This window comes from Girardinichthys multiradiatus, chromosome 4 (genome assembly GCF_021462225.1).
Source record: "Girardinichthys multiradiatus isolate DD_20200921_A chromosome 4, DD_fGirMul_XY1, whole genome shotgun sequence".
NCBI lineage: Eukaryota > Metazoa > Chordata > Actinopteri > Cyprinodontiformes > Goodeidae > Girardinichthys > Girardinichthys multiradiatus.
In genome coordinates, this window is record NC_061797.1 from 37771389 (window position 1) to 37799164 (window position 27776).

Below are 27776 nucleotides of genomic sequence, written 5' to 3' on the forward strand. Positions count from 1 at the left end.
ACAAGGATTAATCACCTTCATGTTGTGGTCTGGTCACCCTTAGAGAGGCCATAACAAGCACCAAGAAAAACGCCACAACCAGTCCCATATGCAATTTTCTCCATGTCAGGTAGGGGACACAGGAAACATCTGAAAGGAGGTGCTCTGGCCAGATGAGACCAATATGGAACTTTTTTGCATACAAAACTATTTGTGGCAGAAAACTAGCACTGCATTTTAACTTGAAGACACCATACCCACACTGAAGCATGGTGTTGACAGCATGAGGCTGCGGGGATGCTTTTGTTCAGGAGGGCTAGGGAAACTTGTAAGAGTCAAAACTGTGGCCGCGTTTCACTATCTCACAGGATGACACTAAACATGCAGTCAAAGCTTAAAAAGAAAGGCTTTAGATTGAAGCAGATTTCTACGTAGAATGGCCAAGGTATAGTCCAGATCTAAATGTAATCTGTGGCAGGAGTTGATAAAGTGATGTTCACAGATGTTCTCAAACCAATCTGCCTTTAGCTGTCACTCCTGGGAAAGGTGGCACTACAAATATTGACTCAGGGGGGCTGAATACATGCACAGCCCCAGTTCTCAGATTCATACATTATTTTCCTTCCCATTCACAATTATACACTGTCTTCTGCTGGTTTATCACATAAAATCCCAATAAAATATATACGTTTGTAATCTGACAACAAGGGCGGTAACTACCTTTGCAAGACACTTTGATAAGTGATGGATTTTTGCTTGTTTTGTATTGTTGCAGCTCTGCTTTGGTGTGGCTTCCAGCAATTTTTAGCTCTGCTTTCGGAGACATTTGGTCAAGTTTAAGCCATCAGTTTTCATCAGCTGACTGCTGTCAGTTTGCCTATCAAGGTCATGCACTGGCTATCAGATGTGTATTACAGGACCGTGTTTGTGTTTCAGCGTTTTCTCTCTGCGCTAGGATCTGTCTTTAAATACTCACCTCCTGCTTCAGTCCAAGCAGAATTACTCATCAACCCCCACACTCAGGCGTGGGTGGTCATGTCATGCGTGACTCACGTGGCTTCTAGGAGTTTACATTTAAACTCTTTCTCAAAGAGATGAGAATATTCGATATGGCAAAGCTGACATGTGTAGTGAAATAGAATATGGACTAGAAAGATCTCCTCGGTGGTTGAAACTACATATTCATTCATACTTTTGGCAGAGCTGCAAAGCCCTCTAGTCATGGAGCACACTTAGATTTATCTGGTGAATTAAAGTAATTGTTCAATAGCTAGATAAATCAGCAGTCTAATTTATTCTGAGATTCCAGAAAACTACTCGTACTTGTCATCTTCCGCTTTATCCGGGATCGGGTCGCGGGGGCAGCAGACTCAGCAGAGATGCCCAGACGTCCCTCTCCCCAGACACCTCTTCCAGCTCCTCCGGGGGGAGCCCAAGGCGTTCCCTGGCCAGCCGAGAGACATAGTCCCTCCAGCGTGGCCTGGGTCGTCCACTGGGCCTCCTCCCGGTGGGACTTGCCTGGAAGACCTCCCGAGGAAGGCGTCCAGGAGGCATCCGGTATAGATGCCCGAGCCACCTCAACTGGCTCCTCTCGATGTGGAGGAGCAGCGGCTCTACTCCGAGCCCCTCCCGGATGGCCGAGCTCCTCACCCTATCTCTAAGAGAGTGCCCGGCCACCCTACAGAGGAAGCTCATTTCAGCTGCTTGTATCCGGGATCTCGTTCTTTCGGTCATGACCCAATGTTCATGGCCATAGGTGAGGGTAGGAACATAGAGCGAACGGTAAATCGAGAGCTTCGCTTTTCGGTTCAGCTCTCTCTTCACCACAATGGACCGGCACAGCGCCCCCATTACTGTGGCAGCCGCACCGATCCGTCTGTCGATCTCCCGCTCCATTCTTTCCTCACTCGTGAACAAGACCCCGAGATACTTAAACTCCTCCACTTGAGGCAGGAACTCCCCTCCAACCTGAAGAGGACAAGCCACCCTTTTCCGGTTGAGAACCATGGCCTCGGACTTGGAGGAGCTGATCTTCATCCCAGCCGCTTCACACTCGGCTGCGAAACGGCCCAGTGCATGCTGTAGGTCTTGGCTAGAGGGGGCCAGCAGAACCACGTCATCTGCAAAAAGAAGAGACGAAATCCTCTGGTCCGCAAACCAGACCCCCTCCGGCCCTTGGCTGCACCTAGAAATCCTGTCCATAAAAGTTATGAACAACACCAGTGACAAAGGGCAGCCCTGCCGGAGTCCAACATGCACTGGGAACAGGTCCGACTTAGTGCCGGCAATGCGAACCAAACTCCTGCTCCGCTTGTACAGAGACCAGATGGCCCCTAGTAAAGGGCCCCCGATTCCATACTCCTGGAGCACCCCCCACAGGGCATCACGGGGGACACAGTCGAATGCTTGCTCCGGTTGGGCAAACTCCCATGAACCCTCGAGTACCCTGTAGAGGGTATAGAGCTGGTCCAGTGTCCCACGGCTGGGACGAAAACCACACTGCTCCTCCTGAAGCTGGGGTTCGACTATCGGCTGGACTCTCCTCTCCAATACCCTGGCGTAGGCCTTACCAGGGTGGCTGAGGAGTGTGATCCCCCTGTAGTTGGAACACACCCTCCGGTCACCCTTCTTATGTAGGGGGACCACCACCCCAGTCTGCCAATCCAAAGTCACTGTCCCCGTCCGCCACGCAATGTTGAAGAGGCGTGTCAACCATGAAAGCCCAAAAACATCCAGAGATTTGAGGTACTCAGGGCGGATCTCATCCAACCCCGAAGCCCTGCCACCGTGGAGCTTTTTAACCACCTTGGTGACTTCAGCCTGGGTGATGAAAGAGTCCAACCCCGAGTCCCCAGCCTCTGTTTCCACCACAGAATGCGTGATGGCAGGATTGAGAAGATCCTCGAAGTACTCCTTCCACCGTCCAATAATGTCCCCAGTCGAGGTCAGCAGCTCCCCACCCTTACTGTAAACAGTGTTGGCGAAGCATGGCTTCCCCCTCCTGAGGCGCCGGACGGTTTGCCAGAATCGCTTCGTGGCCAACCGGTAGTCCTTCTCCATGGCCTCACCGAACTCCTCCCAGGTCCGAGTTTTTGCCTCTCCCACCGCCCGGGCCGCGGCATGCTTGGAGTCCGACAAGCCAACCACAGCCGATAGGACTCCTTCTTCAGCTTGACAGCGTCCCTTACTGCCGGTGTCCACCACCGGGTTCGGGGATTGCCGCCGCGACAGGCACCGCAGACCTTATGGCCGCAGCTACGGGCAGCAGCATCGACAATAGATGTGGAGAACATGGTCCACTCGGACTCTATGTCTGCAACATCCCTCGGAATGTGGTCAAAGCTCTCCCGGAGGTGAGAGTTGAATACATCCCTGGCCAAGGGGTCCGCCAGACGTCCCAGCAGACCCTCACTATGCGCTCTGGCCTGCCAAGTCTGTCCGGCTTTCTCCTCCTCCAGCAGATCCAACTCACCACCAGGTGGTGATCAGTGGACAGCTCAGCCCCTCTCTTCACCTGAGTGTCCAAAACATGCGGCCGGAGGTCTGATGATACGACAACAAAGTCGATCATTGACCTCCTGCCTAGTGTATCCTGGTGCCAAGTGCACTGATTGATACCCTTATGTTTGAACATGGGGTTCATTATGGACAATCCATGACTAGCTCAGAAGTCCAATAACAAAACACCGCTTGGATTCAGATCGGGGAGGAAATTCCTCCCAGTCACGCCTTTCCAGGTGTCACTGTCGTTTCCCACGTGGGCGTTGAAGTCCCCCAGCAGAATAATGGAGTCCCCAAGAGGGCACTATCCAGCACCCCTGACAGGGACGCCAAGAAGGCCGGATACTCCGCACTACCACTCAGCCCATAGGCCAAAATGATAGTCAGAGACCTCTCCCCAACCCGAAGGCGCAGGGATGCGACCCTCTCATCCACTGGGGTAAACCCCAACACGAGACGGCTGAGCTGGGGGGCAACAAGCAAACCCACCCCAGCCCGCCGCCTCTCCCCGTGGGACACTCCAGAGTAGAAGAGAGTCCAGCCCCTCTCGAGGAGATGGGTTCCAGAGCCCACGCTGTGCGTCGAGGCGAGCCCGACTACTTCTAGTCAATATCTCTCGACGTCCCGCACTAGCTCAGGCTCCTTACCCCCCAGCGAGGTGACATTCCACGTCCCTAGAGCCAGCCCCAGCATATGGGGATCGGGCCGCCGAGGTCTCCACCTTCGTCCGCCGCCCAATCCTCTTTGCACCGGTCCTTCACGGTTCCCCCTGCAGATGGTGGGCCCACTGGGGGATGGTCTCGCGTCTCTCATTCGGGCTTGGCCCGGCCGGGTCCCACGAGGAGCAACCCGGCCACCAGGCGCTCTCCGACGAGTCCCGACCCCAGGCCTGGCTCCAGGGTGGGACCCCGGCTCCGCCGTACCGGGCAACGTCACGTGTTGCGATTCTGTAGTCATCATGAGGGATTCTCGAACCGCACTTTGTCTGACCCGTCACCGATTCCAGAAAACTAGATGAGTGCTAAAGTTTTTTAATCCCTACCAGTTTTTTTTTTAAGATATTCATTGCTGACAACAAACCACTATCTTGGTATCTCAGCAGACAAATAAGTAATTAACTTGTGAAATATTGTGGCACATTTATGTACTGCATATCTATTGGTTAGTCTGAATTCTGAATTGAATAAAAAAACAGTGAGGAAGAGCTGACTAGGTAAAAAAAAGACAGGGAAATTTCATCATCACGGACTACATGTGACATGACAGGCTGTGAAAGGGTCGCTGTCAATCACAGTTCTTTTAGCTGTTCTGAACACAGAGGCCTCAAAGCAGTCTGACCTAGAATATCCCAGGTTCCTCAGAACCATCTGGAGATGCATCTGTCCCAAATGCCCTCTGCTGTATCGTTACAGTTGATGTATGAATCCTCGCCTTCTTGCTAGAGAGTCAGAGATTTTACGTTCCCAGATCTTTTATCTGTGATTCCTTGGAGTCAACTGTTTGTACAACCACCTTTGGCTGCAATTAGACCTGCACGTCTAATTTATAGATCTAGATAATTAAGATCAGTTTCTGCAGCAAGCTCAACCTAGGTGAGATTACATGAGGAACATCTGTGAATTTTCAAATCTTGCCACATATTCTCATTTTGATTTAGGTCTGGACTTTGACTGGTTCATTCTAACATTAGATTTAAACCCTCCCATTGTAGCTCCGACTGTATGCGTAAAGTTGTTGAGTTGTTGTCTGGTATTTAGGGGTTTCTGGGTAAATGGGGATGAATGCATATGCATGCCACATTTTTTTATTTTATTTATATCAGTTTCCTTCCTCTTCAAAATTATGCACCACTTTTTTCCACATGAAATTCTAATAAAATACACTAATGTTTTTGTTAATGTGAGAAAATGTACTTGTGTAAAGCACTGCATCGTCAAAGTCATTAAAGTGGTTGTATTTGAAACTTGCTTGATCTCACTCATCTGTTATAAGTGATTATTTGAGTAATTATTTGCACACACTTCTTTTTAAATAATGTTTAGAGTTTTGTTCCTTGTGATGTGTCAGCCAGGAGTGAAGAGTTCGGCTGTGGCAGGTCGAATGCTTAGCAGGGGACAGGATGCTCTCTCCTGGCTGAGGGGGAAAATCTATGCAGCCGTCTGAGTCACATGGCACCGAGTCCAGGATCACTTAGGAGAGATCCATGATGCCCAGCAATGCTAACATCTTCAGGCAACCTGTCACATAAATCCAACATCCGGCCTCGAGAGCTTTGATGGCTCGGTCGTTCCACCTTGCATTGGCCTACTTTGGGAGCCAACCTTACCTTCACCTTCAAGCTGTGACATGTGCTAAAACGCTCTGATTGAGCTAGAATTAATTGAATTTGGTTGAGCCAAGGTCTGACATGGAGGAAGAAGGAGGAGAGGAGGAGATGTTGGAGCTCCGGCAGGGAAGAAGATGATGAGTTTGCCTTTAGGGCTAGGGCTTGATTCAGCAGAGCATATGAGCCTTTTTCAGTTGGCTTCATCAGAGCTGACCTCGTGCAAACATATTTTACCAATACACAGTGTCTTATGTAACTTCTAATTTTGCCGTTCTATGTCAGGGGCAGTGGAATAACCTGGCTCAAAGCGGTAGAAATTCAGTGTTTGTTTAATAGAAACTAACATTTTCTAGGCTCATCAGAATAAAACCTCCAGCTGTTCCAGGTTTGCTGTTTTGGAACATTTTAGTAACTTTATAAGCATAATTGTTGCTTTTTAGTTCTGTTGGCTTTAGTTTGGAGTAAATCAACTCAGTGCTGCAGAATGGCTTTTTACCATAACACCAGCCTTTTGTAGAAGAGATAAGTTAAACTAAATTAACATACAAAGACCAATTACTCTCCTAATGAATCCAAAAATCTATGAAATTTCCATCTGAAGGATAATTTATTACCTTCCCTCAAAACAACTTCAATGACACATACAAGAAGGAAGCAAGGAGATTTATGTATTTTCCACAGATAAAGATGTATTTATTTTGTATTTATTTGTCAAACGTCCACACACTTCAATTAAAGAAAAAAACACCTGGACCTAATTAATTTAATCCAGTCTTATATTAAATGTAATAACTTTAATGTCTATTTATTTAAGATTTTAAAAAAAATAAAAATTCAAAAAGATACCTATCTAATACTACTTTACAATTGCTACTTAAAGCTAGTTAGGTTAGATTTATGAAATGCTTTCAACACCAGAACCATCACAAAATAAATTATTTGCAGCCTTACTGTAGCCTAGCATTGGCTTGGTGGTTCACTCACAGAACCGACCCTGGATTTCTGTTCATGTGTCTCCTGCAGTCCTGTCTCTCCGCTCAGCTGATGTAGAAAATTTTGGCACAGCAGTAGTTTGGATCTGGCTTGAAGGTCACTCAGTGACTGGAAGACTCTTGGTTCTGCTTTAGTCCCACTTTGGATTTGGATCTGGTCAAACTCAACAAGCGAACTCAAGAAATGTGTGAACCATGTCACTTTAGACAGCCAAAAATAAAAATATATTCTGATATCTTATTCTACTTTATTCTTTAGAGGAGAGAGAGACCAAGAATGTGAACAATCAATCCTCACAGATAAACTATCTCCTGACTGGAACTATTTTCACATCCAAGGTTCCAAAGAATTATTAATTTCATTCAAAAAAGAGATTTACCAGATTTATTTAACACATTTGTCAATGTTTAAAGTTACTAATTATGGATCATTCAAAAGATTTCAAAATTTGTAAATAAAATGACTTTGACATAGGTCTAAGATAATAAAAGCATTTAAGTTTTGAAGACTCAGAGGCCCCGTAGGATAGGTTGTTGGTGGTTAAATCTATGGTCCATCAAGGAACTTTTCAAGGGCCTTGAAGGAGACAGATCTGAGGTATTTTATTCACTATGAACACGTTTTCAGAGGTGACATAAATTTGTTGAGAATTTCTAAAGTTCTGACAGCATTGCCAAAATAACCACAAAAATGTCTTTCAGTTGCAGGCTGTGCTTTGCTTTATAGAAACAGTCACAGCATATAAATTGACAAAATAAATCACACATTCCTTTGATTAGTAGCCCATGTAATGATTCAGAGCTTTAACTATAGTGGCTTAAAATCAGCTGAGGGAGGACTTTGCAGATATGTAAACCTTCGCTCCCTGCTCTCAGACTGAACCAGCAGGGATGCTCAGGTTGCCAACTCAGTGGTGCCAACTGTAATGACACTTGTTCTGATTTATGTCCAGAGCAACAAATAAGAGCATGAGTCACGAGAAAAAACGAAAACAGCTGTGTGTGTCACAAGGTGTGCAGAACACAGAAGACAGAAAGAGATGCTGCTTGTCAAACTGCAGGCCTGGATGATTTTATGAGCCTTTGCAGCGTGATGTCGCGAGCGCCTGCTCCACCCTTGGTTACCCTCTGGTTTGCATTAAAGGAGCCACACTGCTGCATTAAAATAGAATGTGGAAAGCCTGATAAATGAATGTAAACAGTCAAGATTAAATTCGCTAACAGTTGTGTTTTCTAGTCTTACCTCAATTTATCCACAACGTCTTTGTTTATTAAAGTCCTCCTTAAATACTAATATCAGTAAATCCTTCTAATTAGATTTGAGGACACTTGGTAATATCCAACGTAGATGATAATTAAACAAATTATCACAAAATAGTTGCTGCGACTACACAGGGGCTTCTAGGGCCTTTGAGAGCATCTCTTGAGGGAAGTATTGTGACTAGAAACTGAATTATGAATTTAACACTTGAATATGGTCTACTGTTGTTTTCTGCAATGCATTAGTGGAACATGTGCAAAACAAAACTTCTGATCCTTTATGTTTTAAAAGTTACACTGTGTTATCAGTGTAATCAGGCTGTAAATGTTTTTTTTCTGAGTGGAATATTTTTAAATGGTTTTTAAAAGGTCCCCTATACTGCACTAATATGGATAAATTATTTGCAACAGTAAGACAAATTATCAGTTTTTCCACAAGGTTATTTAAAAGAATAAGGTTAATAAGTTCAAAAACCCTTTTGTTACACAATTTTCATTCACCACTATGCCAGTAAAAGTTTCTGAGCTCTGAAAAACTAGAATAGTTTTATTTATAGGAACTGAACAAAACTGTTAATATTTTTTTAGCATGCACAGTTTATTCCGAGGGGTATCAATACATACATTCCTTTGCAATGGTATTCATGCTCAGGTTTTCATTTTAGAGCCACAAACTTAATGTATTTTATCTGGACTATAAATCACCACAAAAGAGCACATAATTGTGAAATGGAAGGAAAACATAACATGGCTTTCAAAAAAAAATCAGAAAGTGTGGTATGTATTTGCATTCAGCCCCATCTCCCACTAATACCCTTACTTAAAATCCATAGCAACCAGTAGGGTATAACTGCAAACCTACCAAGACATGGTCATCCACCTAGACCAGGGGTCTGTAACCTGCAGCTCTGGATCCTCTTTAGACCTTCCACTGTTGCTCTTAACAATTTTGCTCAAAATGCTAAAGAACTGAGAAATGTTTTAAAATGTCATCATAATATAAAAGCAGTTTATTTATTTTCTTTAAGCAGTTTTTCCTAGGCAATATATGCATAGCATTTCCAGCAATAAATGACACTAATCATCTAATGGCTATTCTTTTTCATTAAGTGATTATTTTGTCTTTTGGTTGCAAATCATTTGCTTTTTCGACATAATTTTCTATAGAAATGAACATTTGATTTAAGAAAACGTATGCACTCGCTTCATCAGAATCAGAATCAGAATCAGAATCAGAAAAGCTTTATTGCCAAGTACGTTTTTGGACATACAAGGAATTTGTTTTGGCGTAGTCGGTGCAATACAGTACTTCATGTAAAAGTTTGATAATTTTCTTTTTTCTGCAAAAACTTGAGATTGGGGTGAAGGTTTACCTAAACCTACAGCCAGGGCTAGAATTGAATGGTTTGCAACAAAACCCATTCATGTGTTAGAACAAACGAGTTAAAGCCCAGATCTAATTAAATTGAGATTTTAGTGGTAAGACTTGCGATCTTTAATTTGACTTAGCTTGAGTTATTTTGAAAAGAAGAATGGACAGAAAAATCTGCTTCTAGAAGTGGAAAATACAGAGGTTTGTCAATGAAACTGAAACACCTGTCATTTTAGTGTGGGAGGTTTCATGGCTAAATTGGACCAGCCTGGTAGCCAGTCTTCATTGATTGCACATTGCACCAGTAAGAGCAGAGTGTGAAGGTACAATTAACAGGGTAAGAGCACAGTTTTGCTTGAAATATTGAAATGCACACAATGTTATGGGTGACATACCAGAGTTCAAAAGAGGACAAATTGTTGGTGCACGTCTTGCTGGCGCATCTGTGACCAAGACAGCAAGTCTTTGTGATGTATCAAGAGCCACGGTATCCAGGGTAATGTCAGCATACCACCAAGAAGGACGAACCACATCCAACAGGATTAACTGTGGATGCAAGAGGAAGCTGTCTGAAAGGGATGTTCGGGTGCTAACCTGGATTGTATCCAAAAAACAAAACCACAGCCGCCCAAATCATGGCAGAATTAAATGTGCACCTCAACTCTCCTGTTTCCACTAGAACTATCCGTCGGGAGCTCCACAGGGTCAATATACACGGCCGGGTTGCTATAGCCAAACCTTTGGTCACTCATGTCAATGCCAAACGTCGGTTTCAATGGTGCAAGGAGCGCAAATCTTGGGCTGTGGACAATGTGAAACATGTATTGTTCTCTGATGAGTCCACCTTTACTGTTTTCCCCACATCCGGGAGAGTTACGGTGTGGAGAAGCCCCAAAGAAGCGTACCACCCAGACTGATGCATGCCCAGAGTGAAGCATGGGGGTGGATCAGTGATGGTTTGGGCTGCCATATCATGGCATTCCCTTGGCCCAATACTTGTGCTAGATGGGCGCGTCACTGCCAAGGACTACCGAACCATTTTTGAAAACCATGTGCATCCAATGGTTCAAACATTGTATCCTGAAGGCGGTGCCGTGTATCAGGATGACAGTGCACCAATACACACAGCAAGACTGGTGAAAGATTGGTTTGATGAACATGAAAGTGAAGTTGAACATCTCCCATGGCCTGCAGAGTAACCAGATCTAAATATTATTGAGCCACTTTGGGGTGTTTTGGAGGAGCGAGTCAGGAAACGTTTTCCTACACCAGTATCACGTAGTGACCTGGCCACTATCCTGCAAGAAGAATGGCTTAAAATCCCTCTGACCACTGTGCAGGACTTGTATATGTCATTCCCAAGACGAATTGATGCTGTATTGGCCGCAAAAGGAGGCCCTACACCATACTAATAAATTATTGTGGTCTAAAACCAGATGTTTCAGTTTCATTGTCCAACCCCTGTAGGTAGGTGTATATTTCCAACTGTAAACCTAGAGAAAGGTGATTCAACAAACTATTAACTCTAAGGGGCTGAATGCAAATGCACACATTTGAAAAATGCAATACAGTTTGTGGTTGCATTGTACAGATGTGAAACATTTCCAGAGATATAAATACTTCAAGACTATCCACATTATAGTAATAGTCATGTTAGATGTATAATGCATCAATCTTTAAACTTGGGTGATAAAAGGGGGATGACTTCCTAATCAAATCCTGTTTAGGACCCCCACTGCCTCGGACCGACTAAGTCTGGTGTCCTGGCACATTTGACGAATGATTTATCTAGAAAACAATGACAGCTGATAGATTTGTCAGGTCTCTAATTTGTGACCATGATCTGCTGTTTTTCTGAACACTCATCCAAAAACCTGAGCAGACAGAAGAACACAGGAAGTGACAGGATGAGGACGAATAGCCCTGCCTACGACATGCACACGCCGAACACACACTGACTCACACTACTTGCTCCTCACATGGGGATCGACGAAGCCTCTGAAAACTGGCATGCGGGTTTGTGTGCACATTTGGTGTTGACATACATGAGGCCTCCGAGGATGACAAGGACTCGGAGGCAGCGACGTGTGAGAGCCGAGAACGAATGAGGTCATCAGGGACGGCGAGCTGGCCCGTGCAGCGGCTCTGTGAGAAGTCAGCTGTGTGTTTATGCGAGAGGTACAGCAAGGGAGAGTTACAGGTTTAGTTGCAACATATGTCAGGGTGCTGACATTTTGCTAAAAAGACAGGAATTAAATATTTACCATTAAATACAGCACTGGAAAGACACAAAAATGTTTACTTGAATAAGAGAAAGCAAATGTCAGACATCTATTTATAGAGGATTAAATCATGAGCTGAACACACATATCTTCACACCTCTCTTGCCCTGCTCTGTCCCAGCCTCAGAAGGCTTCAGTGCTCAGATTGGTTGTGTTCGCCCTGTTAACGTCCATGCTCCCGTCCTTGACTGAATGAACACATCGAGAGACTGAGGCAAACACACATGCTCAGTGACGAATATTAGCTGTAGCTAGGTCAGTGTGGCAGACAGAAAAAGCTGGAGTGCCTGAGGCTCCTCATCTTCACCAGAAGGACCTCAATAACAAAAAAAAAAATCCTCCCCCCACCCCCATTTGGAGCTTTCTCATCCTGACTGTGAGCCAGATAGTAATCTCTCTGAGTTCAGACTGTGGGAGTTGGTGCTCATAGTGTAAAAAGTATTTATTTTAAATATAAGAACGAGCTTAGTCTGTGGTGACTCAACTGCTTGTGATTCTACGCTGAGAAACCTCATCTTTTCAGAGGCAGCAAAGCTTTGCTTGATGCAGAGAGGAGGAGCACGCTGCAGACGTAGGGTCATAACTTCTGTCAGGACTTTTCACTGTGCTGGTGGGGGATCAGACGTTTTACGTAATCAGGGACAAAGGGATGCATGCTGCCAGCATGGAGGTGCACAAGGGAAAGGAGATGGAGAAAGGAGTGTCCTCTTAGTTACAATACACCCCACCCCTCTGGCTCCCATTGCTGGAGTCACTGGATGCCAGAAGATGTTTTTTGAGACACCATCATGTGTATCTGTGAGCCTTTTATGGGGAGTCAGTCTAATACAGCCAGAGCTATGAAACGGTGGAAGTAGACGGAGTATTAGGTTTCAGGCAGAGCTCAGGGTCACAACAAGATGAGAAGATACAGAGAGAATGACATGACACATTGCAAGAATCTTGCAGTGTGCACAATGCAGTGATCAGACTGTACAAATACTATCTGATGTGTATTTTGAGAGCTGCTTATACTGAAGATATGCAAAACATGATAATAAATAAATGCCATTATAATTAGACCCACTAATTAGTTCCCATCATAAATGCTAATAGATGGAAAGAAAATAAATTTTCGGAGTTGGCACAGAGCCTTAGGAAGGTGTGGTGTAACTGCTGCTTCTTTAGTATTTCTGTGAACAGCTGGTGAGCTTGTTCCTTTCACTCTCCATGCGCTGTCACTTTAGAAAGACATGGAAGAGAGATGTAAAATGACACTTTGCAAGATCCATGGACTGTTCAATGGGCCTATTTCTGACAGCATCCAGCTGCCGGTTGTGAGCACAGATGCACATCTCTAATGATTGGGCAATCACGTTGCCTTGTGAAGGTATTCACCACCTTCCCCCTCTCCTCACATCAGCACTTTTTTCCTTTCTAATTGCCATACAGCTGGGAACGGGAAAATACTTTTGTGCTTTTTATGATTTATAAATACAATATATTGTATCTATCACTCTGTTAATTGCTTTGGTATGAATATGCTATGTTGACTGAAACTAAGGTCCATAAATCTATCAGTCTTACAGTCTGGAGATGTAAACATGCCCATCAACTCCAGGGGACACAAGCACATTGGATCTCTTTACATATCAGGTTGCAACTATCCACTTTTCGGCCATAAATACAGCAGATATTATTAGTGATACACAGTTAAGCCAGAAAATAGTCATACTCTTGGGTTTAGGTGTAAATTAATTATTTAGTTTTACCAACATGTTTCCTTTGACTGGAAGTAAAATGAATGTTTTAGAGCAGCCTGGCCAGAGTTCTGACTTGAATCTGATAGAGAATCTGTGGAGGGAGCTAAACATTAGGGTGATGGCAAGGCAGTCTTGCAACTCATTGATAATACTTCTGCATAATTTTATTATCTTTTGACAAAATTTTGGTATAATGTGAATAATGGAAAATCTAAATCTGCCAGGGGTGGGGTATGGACACATCTGGAAAGAGATAAAGAAAAATATTTACTCGTTTTACTGCTATTTTAATTAATAGAGAACTCAAAGTACTGACAAAGCACTCCTCAAAACAGTAGCAACATCTGACTGTATCAGGGGCAAATCATGTTGAGAATAGCATATCCAAAATGTTAAGTGAAATGTGTTTTTAATCCACACCGCAGATTGTAAAAGACAGTGGAAGGATTTGTCGCTTTAACTGATTTAAAGAATCAGTTAATAGAGAAACAGAATTTAGATTATCTATTTGCTTACAGAAATGACTAGCAAGAGTAGCAGAACCACTTAAGAAAAAGAGAAAAAAGTTTTTATTTTCTTTTGTAAGGCCAGCAAGGGCAGCAGGTCTTTTTTTCTCTTTTTATTCTCCTTGACCAAAATAACCTGAAATTTCAGCACCAGGTCATTTTTTCATGCAACCAGAGTGACACAAGCTGCTCTGGTCTTTCAGGATACAGTATTTGTTCTGGATATCATTGCATGATACGTCTTTTAAATGGGGTGAAACTGGATAAGCTTAGAGAAAAACAGTTTAAGGGGCAAATCTGACTTTTCAACTAGTTTAAGAATTAGGGGTCCAGTTATTATTTCAGTTTGTACATATTTAGGTCATCTCAGTGTATGCCAATTGTTCCACTGGGATTATTTCTTCGACTGAAATGATTGAATTTGTTCAGAACCTTCTTTAGGTAACTGGCAGCACCAGATCTTACTTCTTTGTAGAGCTGAAAAGATGTTTTTGTAAAGACACCATAGGTATTCATCCAGAGGTTGCCTTAATCATCAGAGCTGCTGCCTGTCTATGCTGTGGTCAGCAAAAGAACTGGTGAACCAGCCTGTATATCTGACTCTGGTATGATGAGTTGTGCACATAGAGACACAGCAGAGGGTGAACTCATTTTAACCACAGTCATCCCCATCGGTGGTCTGCATCTAAACAGCTCATTCTTTATGCATCAGAACAATGCAGACATTTTCAGGCCTAGAGTGAGATCTGTTCACCGTATTGTGTGAATCAGTTTAGTTTATAAAGTGATTTTATATTCAAACATTCTTTCAATAACGTAATGTTCCTTATTTTTCAATTACAGGTTTAAATTAACATTTTTTACCAAAGGATTGTTTGAAGCATCTCAAGGGTGGTATGTTTAAGAAATTGTTTGTGAAGTCGTTTTAAAAATCTGACAGTGTGACATCTTCAACATACCCCCTTAGGCACCACTTGCTCTTGCTGAAAAGTTTAAAAATCTTTGCGGCATATACATTTTAATTCTGTGAAATGTAACAAAATGTTCCAACAAATTGGTCCAATTCCTTCTTGCAGAGCCATGGCTTTTTAGACTGTACAAAACCCTGATGATGAAGAATGCAGATTAATTTATTATAGACATAAAAGATCGTCTTTGTTCTAGACCATATGGGCATGCTCTACATGTATTACTGCATGTAATAAAATACTTATTCATGGACTCATGAACTCTGGGTGGCAACAGTGAGTGGAAAACAAGATAGGAGGTTAATTAAAGAGCCAGGAAAAAATGCTTGATGGTTTTCCAGTTCACAAAATGAACTCATCTGTCTCTGAATGCTTAAATGTGACCAGAGGGATCACAGGGCTGGTGTTTTGTATGTGTGGATTGGCTCTAGGGACATTACATTGTTTAGAAAATTATGGTATTTTCTGCTCTTTGTGTAGATGGTAAGTACTTCCACGAGTAAGTGATGTCTGTGTGTGGTGGTGGCAGTGGGTCTAGTTTTCTTACTAAGTAAGAATGCTCTCTATATATAGTAAATAAAGTAGAGCGTTTGATGGCTGAGAAAAGATAAGATTCCAAATGAGTGGCTTTGAATGGTTGCTTTCAGCTCTCAAAAACCCCTTTTATGCTGAAAGCATGAAGGTAAATTATCTGTCATTTTCCTTGAAGAACATGACATCAAGATATTATTGATGAACAGTACATTTCAAAAGCATGCATACCCCTAACCCTTAAACTTTTTCACCTGTTATCAGGTTACTATCATGAAGTTCAATGATTTATTTTCACTTTACATGTTTCAAAATTTGAAGGAAAATAATGGATGGTTTGCCAAACATTTTTCACCAATAAAAATCTGAAAAGTATGGCATCTATTTGTGTTTAGCCCCTTTTACTCTGTTACCCTAAATAAAATCCAGCACCACCAAATGCATTCAGAAGTCACCTAATTACTAAATAGAGTCCATATGTGTGTAATTACATAACCATATTCTCTCATAACCCTGTCCTGTCTGACCATTTCTTAATAACCTTTGAGTTTAATTTAACCAAGTACTCCACACCTGAAAGAAAATTTCATTGTAGTAGATCATTATCAGGCGATGCTGTAACAACCTTTAAAGAATCTGTTCCACTTTTAATTTCCTCATTATCACTGAAAAGCACAATGCAGGGCAATAATTTTGTTTCTGCCCCTTCACAAATTGATTCTTTTGTTCATAGTGTTTCTTCATCATTGCGTGATGCATTACACAATGCTGCCCCCTTGAAAAAGAAGGTAATCATTAATAGGAGGCTAGCTCCTTGGTTTAATTCAGAGCTGCGTACTTTAAAGCACAATGTTAGAAAATTGGAAATAAAATGGCGCTCTACACACCTAGAGGATTCCTACTTAATCTGGAAAAATAGCCTACTGTTGTATAAAAAGACACTTCGCCAAGCTAGAACAGCTTATTTCTCATCATTAATAGAAGAGAACAAGAATAATCCTAGGTTTCTCTTTAGTACAGTTGCTAAACTTACACAGAGTCATAGCTCTTTTGAGCCATCCATTCCTTTAGCTCTTAGCAGCCATGACTTTATGGGATTCTTCTTAAATAAAATTGATTCTATTAAAAATAAAATCTTTGACATACTCCCGAAGATGATTACTTCATCCTCAGCAAGTGAGACAACATTGGAAATAACTGCAGAACCTGATTTATTTTTGGACTGTTTTGATCCTGTGAAGCTTCCTGAGTTATCAGAAATATTAGCTTCATCTAAACCTTCAACTTGTATGTTAGACCCAATCCCAACCAAATTATTTAAGGAAGTGTTCCCTCTGATTACCAGCCCCATTTTAGATATGATTAATCTATCTTTTCTTAAATAGATATGTACCACAGGCTTTTAAGTTAGCTGTAATTAAACCTTTACTTAAGAAACCTTCGCTTGATCGAGATGACTTAATAAATTACAGACCTATATCCAATCTTCCATTCTTATCTAAAATTCTTGAGAAAATAGTTGCTAATCAAATGTGTGAGCATTTACACAGCAATGACCTGTTTGAAGAGTTTCAGTCAGGTTTCAGAGCTCATCATAGCACTGAAACAGCTCTGCTGAAAGTCACTAATGATATTCTTATGGCCTCAGATAATGGACTTGTGTCTGTTCTGGTTCTGTGAGATCTCAGTGCTGCATTTGATACAGTCGACCATAATATTCTCTTAAAAAGGCTGGAATATGCTGTAGAAATCAGGGGAACAGCCCTAGGCTGGTTTAAATCTTATCTGTCTGACAGATTCCAGTTTGGTCATGTAAATGATGAATCATCTTTAAACTCCAGGGTTAATTGTGGAGTACCACAGGGTTCAGTACTTGGGCCAATTCTCTTTACTATATACAGTATATGCTTCCAATAGGTAAAATTATCGGGCAGCATGGGATACATTTTCACTGTTACGCTGATGATACTCAGCTTTATTTATTCATAAATCTTGATGAGCCCAACAAGTTAAATAGACTACAAGCATGTCTTGAAGACATAAAAACTTTAAATTTTCTGCTTCTAAATTCAGACAAGACAGAAGTTGTCGTCTTTGGACCGGAGTCTTTAAAAAAGAAACTGCTTAGTCAATCACTTAACCTGGATGGCATTAAATTGACCTCCAGTAATAAAGTAAAAAACCTTGGTGTTATTTTTGACCAGGACATGTCATTTAAATCCTATATTAAACAGGTTTCTAGGATTTCCTTCTTTCACCTCTGGAACATTGCCAAAATTAGAAATATCCTATCCAGGAGTGACGCTGAAAAACTAGTCCATGCATTTGTTATTTCAAGGCTGGACTATTGTAATTTTTTACTATCAGGATGTCCGCAAAATGCAGTTAAAAGCCTTCAGCTGATTCAAAATGCTGCAGCAAGAGTTCTGATGAAAATTAAAAAGAGAGATCATATTTCTCCTATTTTAGCTTCCCTTCATTGGCTCCCTGTTAAATCCAGAATATAATTTAAAATTCTCCTCCTCACATATAAAGCCCTTAATGATTTAGCTCCATCATACATCAGAGATCTGATGGTTCCATATGTTCCTAACAGGGCACTTCGTTCTCAGACTGCAGGTTTACTGGTGGTTTCTAGAGTCTCTAGAAGTATAATGGGAGGCAGATCCTTTAGTTATCAGGCTCCTCTCCTGTGGAACCAGCTCCCAGTTTTAGTCCGTGAGGCAGACACCCCGTCTACTTTTAAGGCTAGGCTTAAAACTTTCCTTTTTGATAAAACTTATAGTTAGAGTGGCTTAGGTTATCCTGAGCTATCTCTGTAGTTATGCTGTTATAGGCTTAGGCTGCTGGAGGACATAATGACCACTTTCACTCTCTTCGCTACATTCTCACACTACTCTCCAATTTTGCTTTATTTGCTGTTATTTCAGCTTTTAACTTTGTTCTCTCTCTATTCTCTTCCTAGAAGCTACCCCTGGCCTGACTCTGTGTCTACCTGTGACACCTTTCTGGAGAGGGGCATTGTCCAAGCTTCTGCTGGCAACAACTTAATGCTCACCCTCTACCGATGATCCACATGGCCCTGTCTTTTAGTGTTTAACCCTTTCTCTCTCCTAGACATGGCGATTGACTGACCTTAACTGTAACTAATTATATGTGCTCTCTTTCAGACTCTAACCTTGAAAACTGGCTCAGAGTTTATCTGTTCATTCTTTCTAGGTGAAATGGCTAAAGGAACTACATTCATTAACCTTTACTTTTCCTTACCATAGAAAGGACTCCTGGATCAGTGTTTCTTTGTTCTCTTTGTGTCTCTGCTCTGTTCTCTCAAACCCCCAGTCGGTCGTGGCAGATGGCCGCTCACACTGAGCCTGGTTCTGCTGGAGGTTTCTTCCTGTTTTTCCTCTCCGCTGTCGCTACATGCATGCTCAGTATGAGGGATTACTGCAAAGTCAACGCCAGTGACTGTCCACTGTCTCTACATGCTCATCCAGGAGGAGTGAATGCTGCAAGTCACTGACTGGATGCAATCTGCTGGGTTTCCTTAGATAGAAAAACTTTTTATCCAATTTGAATAAAAAGCTAACTCCGACTGCACTGTTCAATGGTTAGGATTAATTGGAATGTATGTATCTGACTGTTGTGAAGTGCCTTGAGACAACATGTGTTGTGAATTGGCGCTATATAAATAAACTGAATTGAATTGAATTGAATCTCAGTATAAACAAAACTGTTCCAATTCTGGCCGTCAGAGGTCTGTTAGAGAACATTAGAGAACAAACCGCATCATGAAGACCAAGGAAAACAGCAGATAGGTCAGGGAAAACGTTTTGGAGAAGTATACGTAGGTTCGGGTATAGGACATAGGATATGTTTAATCCATCATAAGACAGGCTATCTAACTTAACAGACAACATAAATCAGAGGAGCAGCCATAAAGCCCATGGTAACTCTGGGGGACTTGCACAGATCCATAGCTCAGGTAAGAGAGTCATTTGACTGGCAAACTGTTAGTTGTGCACTCAAAAATCTGGCAATCATGGAAGAGGGGCAAGAAGCGAGATGTTGTTAATAGAAAGCCTCAATTGGTTGTGTATGTAGTTTTTACTACAAGCCATGTAAGGAACACTTGAATACCTTTGCAAGGCAATGTAAATGATAACAGCAAGTCATGCAACATTGAGATGTTGCATGACTTGCTGTTATTAGGAGACATTAACTTTTTATTCCTAAAATCATCTGCATTTTGGGAGAGTTACATAAGACAACAAGCTACTTTCTGAATATGTCACGTCAAACATGATTGTGTTTTTTTCTCCTTTGGTCAGTAATATAGTGTATCTTTTGTACATAAACTAGACCAACCTTAAAATAATGAAGTATAATGTGACCCACGATAGCATTTAAAACCAGCTAATTGGTGGGCTCCTTGCTGAGCACTACCAACTAGGTTTTTTTACTTTGCATTAGTTGTGATAGAAAAAAAATCAATTTATTTTTCTGTTTCAAGAAGTTTGTGTATTCACACATTATAAATATTACAAGTTCAAGCAGAGTACAGGGGTCGAAGAAAGAACTGGAATTGACCCCTGTACACCTGGTAGAGTGGGTATCATGATCTGCCTGTGTTAGGAACTTTAGTTTCCTTATTCTGTTTATGTTCTTCAGTGTTATTTTAGTTCATTCATTGTAGATTAGGTTCATGATTAATTATTGTGTTTATATGTTTCTGTTACTTCCCTGGACTCTCTGCTCACCTGTGTTAATTAGCCTCCCTCCTTCAGTTGCACTGCATTCTCCCTGTCACCAGCTGCTCCATATTCCTCCTGATTAGCCCCTCTTGTTCATTGGTCCATTCTCCACCCTACATCAGTATGTATACCCTCTGTTTTTGATTGCTCATCACTGATTCCTCCCGATTGCTAGTCTGTATACCTGCCTATCTTCCTCGTCCTGTCGCTTCCCTGTAAGTTTAATGTTAATGTTATTAAAGAACTATTTGACTTACCATGCCACGATCCTGTCTGCATGTTGGTCCTGCAAAACCCTTACTCCTCATGACAGTGGAAAGAATAAACGTCTACTGAGCTGTGGTGAAAACTCAAATCTGAGTGTTAATGAATATTTGTAGAAACTCCTTTCTAAGAACACAAGCATGAGATCGTCTGCAGTACAAGATCAAGTCATAAATGTCAAGAGACAATTTATTTTATGATTCTTAGTAATGAAAGTTTCCATCAGTCACTCCTTAACTGCTCTCTCTTTACTGACCTTCACTGCACCTTCCTTCACTTAAACTCCCATTTTTTTACTGTATCTTTGCCCTTTCCCCTTGCGTTTCAGTCTGCATTATCTCATCCTCTTCTCATCTGTTCACCCTCACACTGCTGATTGTTTGCATCAATTCATGAAAGAGAATTTTCTGGTTTTCTCATTTCACTTAAGCTCAGCCAGCACTAACCTATTGTGCTCTGGTGTTCCTCTCAGGCAAGAGGTCTAAATCAGGCAGAGGGAGACGAAGCAGGGAGACGAGGGGGGGTGGTTGGCAGGGATTTTGAAGGAGGAAAGGAAGGGGCAGCAGGGTTGAATTTCAAAAGGAAGTGTTGGAGGAGGGGAGAAACGGATGGTGAGGCACAACACTGATGGAGAGGAAGAAACACAGCAAAAGATGACACTACAGCGACTGAGCATGCTCATCGGTAAGTAACACAAGTACAGGCTTTTGCAGCAGCAGAACATGCCAGTGGAAACTTTATCCTGGATGAGTTACATTTGATGCAGGCTTGTTTCCAGTGGCTTTAACAGGTTGGCAGTGGTTTAGCAGAAAATACATCAGTCTTAATGCACAGTAGGTGGATTAAACTGTTCTGCTAAAGCTCTGAAATTTTAGAAGCTCCAGAGTCAGGCACAGAGATGTGTGTCTGGGAGATTAAAATGTGCACTGTTGAATTATTGCAATTTCCAGGTAGATGTAAACAAATAACAAGGGGATGACAAACGTTCTTTTAAAAATATTCCAAATAGCATTTTTTTATTTAATTAAATGCCTTTCTGAGCTAAAATTGGATTTGGAGATTCAATTTTCCAATATGGTTTTAAATGTCTACATAGCACTGAAACATGACTCTTTAGAGTTTTTAACTAGATCCCTTCAGCAAAAGACACTGGGAGCTTTGGGATCCTTTATTTTCATATCAAACTGCAGCATTTGATAATGTTGACCACAATATTCTTATCTCTTGTCTAATGCACTGGATTGAGATTAAATGTGCTGCAGAGAAAGAAGTTACAATGCTTTTATTGAAAATTTTCTTTTCACTGAAGTGCGTCTTTCCTTTAGGGTTCTGAAAGGTTCAGTCTTCAGACTTTCTCTTTTATCTGCTCTCTTTGGAGTTTCCTGAGAAAACAAGGGATCTTCTTCCCTTCTTTGCAGATGACTGCCAAATTTACCTGCCTCAAATGCTACATGATTTCTGCTCCATCCAACCCCTACTAAAATGTATGGATGACAATAAGGGATACATAGTATGTTTTTTACAGGTTTTTATTATTGCACAGTTGGTTGGTGTAACTTGTGCTTTTTTTTCAAATGTACTTTCTATATAAATTGGACTAGGACTTAGACTTAGAAGTGATTAAAACCCTCATGTCAAGCTTCTATTGCGACAAATACAAAGTCAGAAACTCACAACCCTCACATCTGTGAAAATTACATCTGTGAATTTGCCACTGTGGGAGTCTCCTAGGATACGTTTACAGTCAGGAGCACAAATGATGGATGAGGTGAAGGCGTTGGGTGAAGTCGGGGTCAGCGGTCCATGTAGACATTTAATTAAACCAGTGTCATGTTGAAATAGGAAATGGCTTTTCTGAAACTCTTTCCACAAAGCTGTTCAGTGTTGATTTAACACAAGGGTGGGATAAATTAATCACCTAACAGTTAAAACTGTTCAAACTAAAGTGGAAAAATATTCTATATAACCTCTATTAAATGCCCTTTATAAAGTCATTCCAGCTGCAGACAAGCAGACAAATCAACAAAGAATTTAAGACGTTCTAGAGTTTGGTTACTAATTACAGTAGCATCATGTATAAAGTTTTGGCAGTGACACAAATATTGTGTTTGTTTGCATGAACCCACTGAAAAATAGTGAGCCATCCTTGTCTTACTAGAGTTCGGGCAGTCCTCCATGCTAGAAAATACACAGATCATCAGCAAATTATACCTGGATTTTTGGTGGGGGACATTTTGATTCCCACTCTTTATTTCTGGCAGTGACACGGAACTCATGGTACCACTTAACTTTTCATCTGCTGACAACTGGAGCACAATAACAACACAAACAAGCATTGAAAACCAATATATAGGTGCATCTCAGTAAATTTGAATATCATTGAAAAGTTCAGTTATGTCACTAATTCAACAGAAAAAGTGAAACTATCTGCTATATAATTATTACCTACAGAGTGATTAATATGACTTGGACATAATGAAGTTCAGTTTCTCAGAAAGGTGGAATGTAATACAAATACAATATACAGTATATACAATATAATTAATACATAAATATTGGCCCACTGGAAAGAATGCCAATGTACTGACCTGTATAGGCACTCTGCTTGGTCAGGGTTTTTTAAACATGAATTACTGCATCATTATGGCATAGTATGGAGGCAATCAGCTTGTAGCTCTGTTCATGTGTCAAGGATGCCAAGGTTGCTTTAAAATACTGACTTGCAGCTCTTCTGAAGGCTGTGGTTATACCTGCTGCTTGTCTACCTTTTTGCAACCTTCCTTCCACCCAACTTTCTGTTTATATTCTTGGATACAACACTGTGAACAATCGGCTTCTTCATCAATGTGCTTTTGTGGCATTACCTTCTTCTGGAGGGTGTCAGGGACTGTCTGCTAGACAACTGTCAAGTAAGCAGTCTTCCCCATGATTGTGAAGTACATAAAATGGACATGTCATTTTTGTTATGAAAAATATCCTTATTACACTTTTTTTTAAATAACTGAATTCTGTGTTTTTATTAGCTAAAACCATAATTATTTAACAAAAATAAAAATTTAAAACACATTATGGGAAATTAATTTTCTGTTTAATAAGTTAGACAAATAATTATCACTGAAAAGCTAATTTATTGTGAAGTGCCTGACTAGTTTCTTAAGTTCATAAGTTGAATCCAGGGACCTACAAGGGTCCTTCTATTTTATGTTATTTGTCAGCATCACAGAAACAGTTTTTTTCAGTTTCATTGCATTTATTAGCTTTTAACATAACAACTTTCTGTGAAAAACACAGCATTCAGAAGAACACTTAACATGTTCTGCGATGCTTTTTGTCTTTTTCATTTCCTGATCTGAGTGCAGATTTCGAGGCAGCTGCAGAGCGTTTTGAACATTTTTTTTCTTCACACTCAATTTCACAATCTATTTCTGTTTTCTAATGTCTGAACATTTGTGTTTCATCTTTCTCACTTTTGATGCGTGTACTTTTCGGCTGTGAATTCTGTCGCAGAATGTGTCTCTTGGCAGCTTATTTTCACACTTTCATGCACGCCAAAGTGAAGCGCAATAATGATCCCAGCCTGGCTTTCTCCTTGCAGTTGGCAGTTTCTCCATTACATGTATTTTTTCTAAGCTGAAAACCTTGTTTGCAGGCTACAGACCTTCAAAATGCTTACTTGATTTGGAATAAAATACCACTCTTTGTCATGAAGTCAAAAATACAACATAGGATAGGGTATTTGCTTTTAATTTGATTCAGACATGCACAAAGTGACATTATTAATTTAAACTATTAAAAGGTTATTAAAGAAGCTAATCTGCAGCACATTTTTAGGAGTGTTTTCTATTTTTTTGCATTTTCTGGTGTCAGATCTGCAGAGATAGTCTGTCTCCTCAGGTTTAGGAGAAAAAATTTAGTTCTCAGGAAAGCATCTCTTTCCAAATTTGTGTCCCAGTTAGCCTGGATAATCCACAGATTTTGCTGTCAAGTTTCTATCTGAACTACTTTCTCTGAAAGTGGTTGGCAGAATGTTCTGTGGATTATGTAGTGAGGCTGAGGTACGCTTTCTGGAAAGAGTTGTCTCATTGCAATTTTTTTTTTATGTGATCATTTTATTTTGTCAGTACCACAAATGAGATTCCATCTGCTTGCACTGCAAATAGGAGAAGACAGACATTTTATTCTATTTGTTTGTTTCCCTCATAACCTGAGCAAATATGAATCTGAATGTCCTCCATTTCCTAAACACTTAAAACTAAAAGGTTTAGATAGTCTTTTCATGCTCTTAATCAGGGCTATTATATTCATCTCTTGCAGATGCTCTTGATGTTAACTGTGGAGACAGTTTCCATGCTGCCATGTGGTGTGGTTTAACACCTCCTGGACAGCCTGCAGGGCATCAAATCTCGTCTGCAGGGCCAACCTGTTTTCCTCTGTATGGTGCCATGCTGCTGTGACCCCACCTTTCTGTTCCATCTCTGGTCAACCCCTGATGCAGATTTAGATAAAATCCAGAGTATTTACTAAAGGTTGTGAAGGCTTTCTTAGTGCAATAAGTAGTTATGTCTGTGAGCGTGCAGATCACCTCTCACTCTTAATATAATTAGTGTGATATTTTATCATCTCACCAGGAGGGTACCACACAGCTTTTCCCAAAAACTGGCATCCCAGCATCTTGCTAATAGCGTCATCCCCTCCTGTGTGAATTTAAAAAGTCCCTGAATGTGCACATTGTTTGCTGCAAGGCACGCTTGTTTGATGAGGCTAATCCATGTTCTACAGAAACAAAGGTGTAACATTCGGCTGCTGTGGATCAGCAGCTGTGAGTGATGGCGTACATAAACCCATCTGTCTCTCCCTCTTTCTCTCCCATTTCCCACACAGCTTCCTAATCCCGGAAGATCAAGAGCATCCAGGCTGGAAGTGTGACTGGGCGGAAGCCAGCATGAAGCTTCCAGAGATGTTGACTCACATGGTGATCGCTCCAGGCTCACCACCACAGCATGTCACTGCTGTCTAACCTTTTGTTGTTTCAGCCTCAAATTTGTATTCAGATTTGTATTCAAATGTCAAATATTTGCTACCTCATGTGAGCAATGCCCATTATTAGTTTTTCTGCCATTCAGTGATAGATATTGGTTATTAGAGCAGAAAACATATTTGCACAGGCTAAACGCAGATGAAAATAAGAGGTTATGTGTCAAGCTTGTGTGTAAAAATACATGTGCATTATGGTAAACATCTTTGCAAAGGCTTAGCATGGCTGTATTCATGACATATGCTCACATTTGGAGACCGGAGCTGTTGATTTTCTCCATACTAAGAGACCGAGGTCAAAACTGAGTAGGCTGTAACATAAACTGAGCGCAGCCAGGTAGCATAAATTGGAGCCTATTTTTAAATCAGGCAGCGTGAGTAATGTTTTTTTTCCCTCCTCTGCATCACACTCTGAAGGTTTCATGTCAATGTCATGCCCTCTTAGCGAACAAATACAGCTGATTGTCTCCTGGTTCCTCTGCTGCAAGTGACAGACTGAAAAATATCCTGTGATGCAAATTCATTTCACTCTGATTCTTTAGCAACAGCTGCCACATTTACATTTAGGTTAGGTACAGCTTGACAGGATCCAGGAAGGGCTCACAACATTTGAAAGATCTTTGCTTATATCTAGTGAACCTGCTGAAACATGTATGCACCATCACTGTCAATGAAAGACAGTGAAATGCAATGACATACACCAAAGACTTACAGCTGTAATTGCAGTAAAAGGTGGTTCAACAAAATATAAACTTATAGGTGCTTAATAAGTCTGCATGATATAAAATAAACGTGGCTTGCGAAAAAGAAAAGTCGCTGAATGTCTAACTAGAGTATTAATGTTTTTCTGCTTTGGAATCATTGTAAACATAGATCCCAGATAGAGATTAGTCTATCCAGCAACTAGAAAAAATATATATTTTATTAATTATATTTGTTGTATCTGGATACAGTTGCTGTTCTGGCCTAGAAACAAGTCAGGTGTAGTTTTTTAATTACTTTACCAGAACATCTAACACATTTAAATTTACCCAAATAAAAAATATTTGGTATGATAAGCATCATCCACTGTTGTCATGTCTTCTTTGCGCCACTTCAGGTGATCAGGTGCTTTAGTTACATTTTATTTTCAGTATACAGTAGTTACTGTAGGTACCACTTCTTTCTTTAAAAGACTGGTCAATTGGACCAAGCATCAATAAAAGGGATGTTTTAGAGTAAGATATCAAGACCTCATCAGGAGAAACTGACATAAAGTGGTGCAAATTTATAGGTAACTTTCAAACATGGAATCCCAGTTCAAGATTACAATTCAACTGAAGACACACCATTCAGGCTTTTTTTGGCCAATAATGATTTGTTTGACCCTCTGGATTTGAGTTTGGTAGACTCCAATATTTAATATCCAACAAATGTAACATGTACAAATTTGGTAACGTTTGATTTAATTAAGCAATTAAATGTAACAAAGACTGACCATAAAAATAAAAAAATGTCCTGCAGGTTCCCTGATACAGGTAGTTTTGAGTCCAAGAGAATCTTCCCATTCATCTATTGAAGCATATATTTCTAACCTCTATCTGATATTTACTGAACTAAAAAAGTGCGTGCTGCTTGTTGATCTGTTTATAAACTGAAAACAACAAGTTTTCATGTCTGAGGCATTTAAAAACCAAGAAAACAAACCATTGGACTTTTTATCATTCACTAACCAGAGATAATCAAGGAAAACTGACTAATTTTAGTCTGTGCACATTTGATTGGTGCATCACTAAATTCAAAATAATTTTCAATTCTATGCCTTCAGTTATTTTTTCTTTCAGTTTTCATACTTAAGTTAGGTTTATAAGATGCAACTATCTTGTTAAAAAATGCAAACTCAGTGGGTATCGTGTAAGCTATGTATCTGAAAAGTGGTAATGTGCACAAAACAATTTACAGAATGATGACCCAGAGGCTAAATCAGCTGGATTCATGTGCTAAAGATCTTTTCTAAAGCAAGCTAACAAACACACAGATGTGCAGCTGTAGGCAGGGTTTACAACCAACAAACACATTGAGAACATCAGATGTTCTGATAAATTTGTAATGAATTAACAGCCTTGTAGTAACATCCCCAGTGTACAGCAAAGATGAGATCTTGAAAGAGAGATATAAATGTGCAAGTCTTTTTAGTGTCTATTCATGCTTTTCTTTGGAAGATATTTGGCATTGCATCTCAAATTCACCAGATATGTGCCCTATTTTGCCAACAAAATGCTTGTCCCC

At 40.9% G+C, this 27776-nt stretch overlaps 1 long non-coding RNA gene across 1 annotated transcript; it reads left to right on the forward strand.

The window, feature by feature from the left end:
- The first annotated feature begins 21063 nt into the window (after window positions 1–21063).
- LOC124867627 lies at window positions 21064–25676 on the forward strand. The gene is made up of 2 exons (XR_007038112.1): window positions 21064–21158; window positions 25356–25676. It is a non-coding gene; the product is annotated as an uncharacterized LOC124867627 (long non-coding RNA).
- Window positions 25677–27776: the final 2100 nt, after the last annotated feature.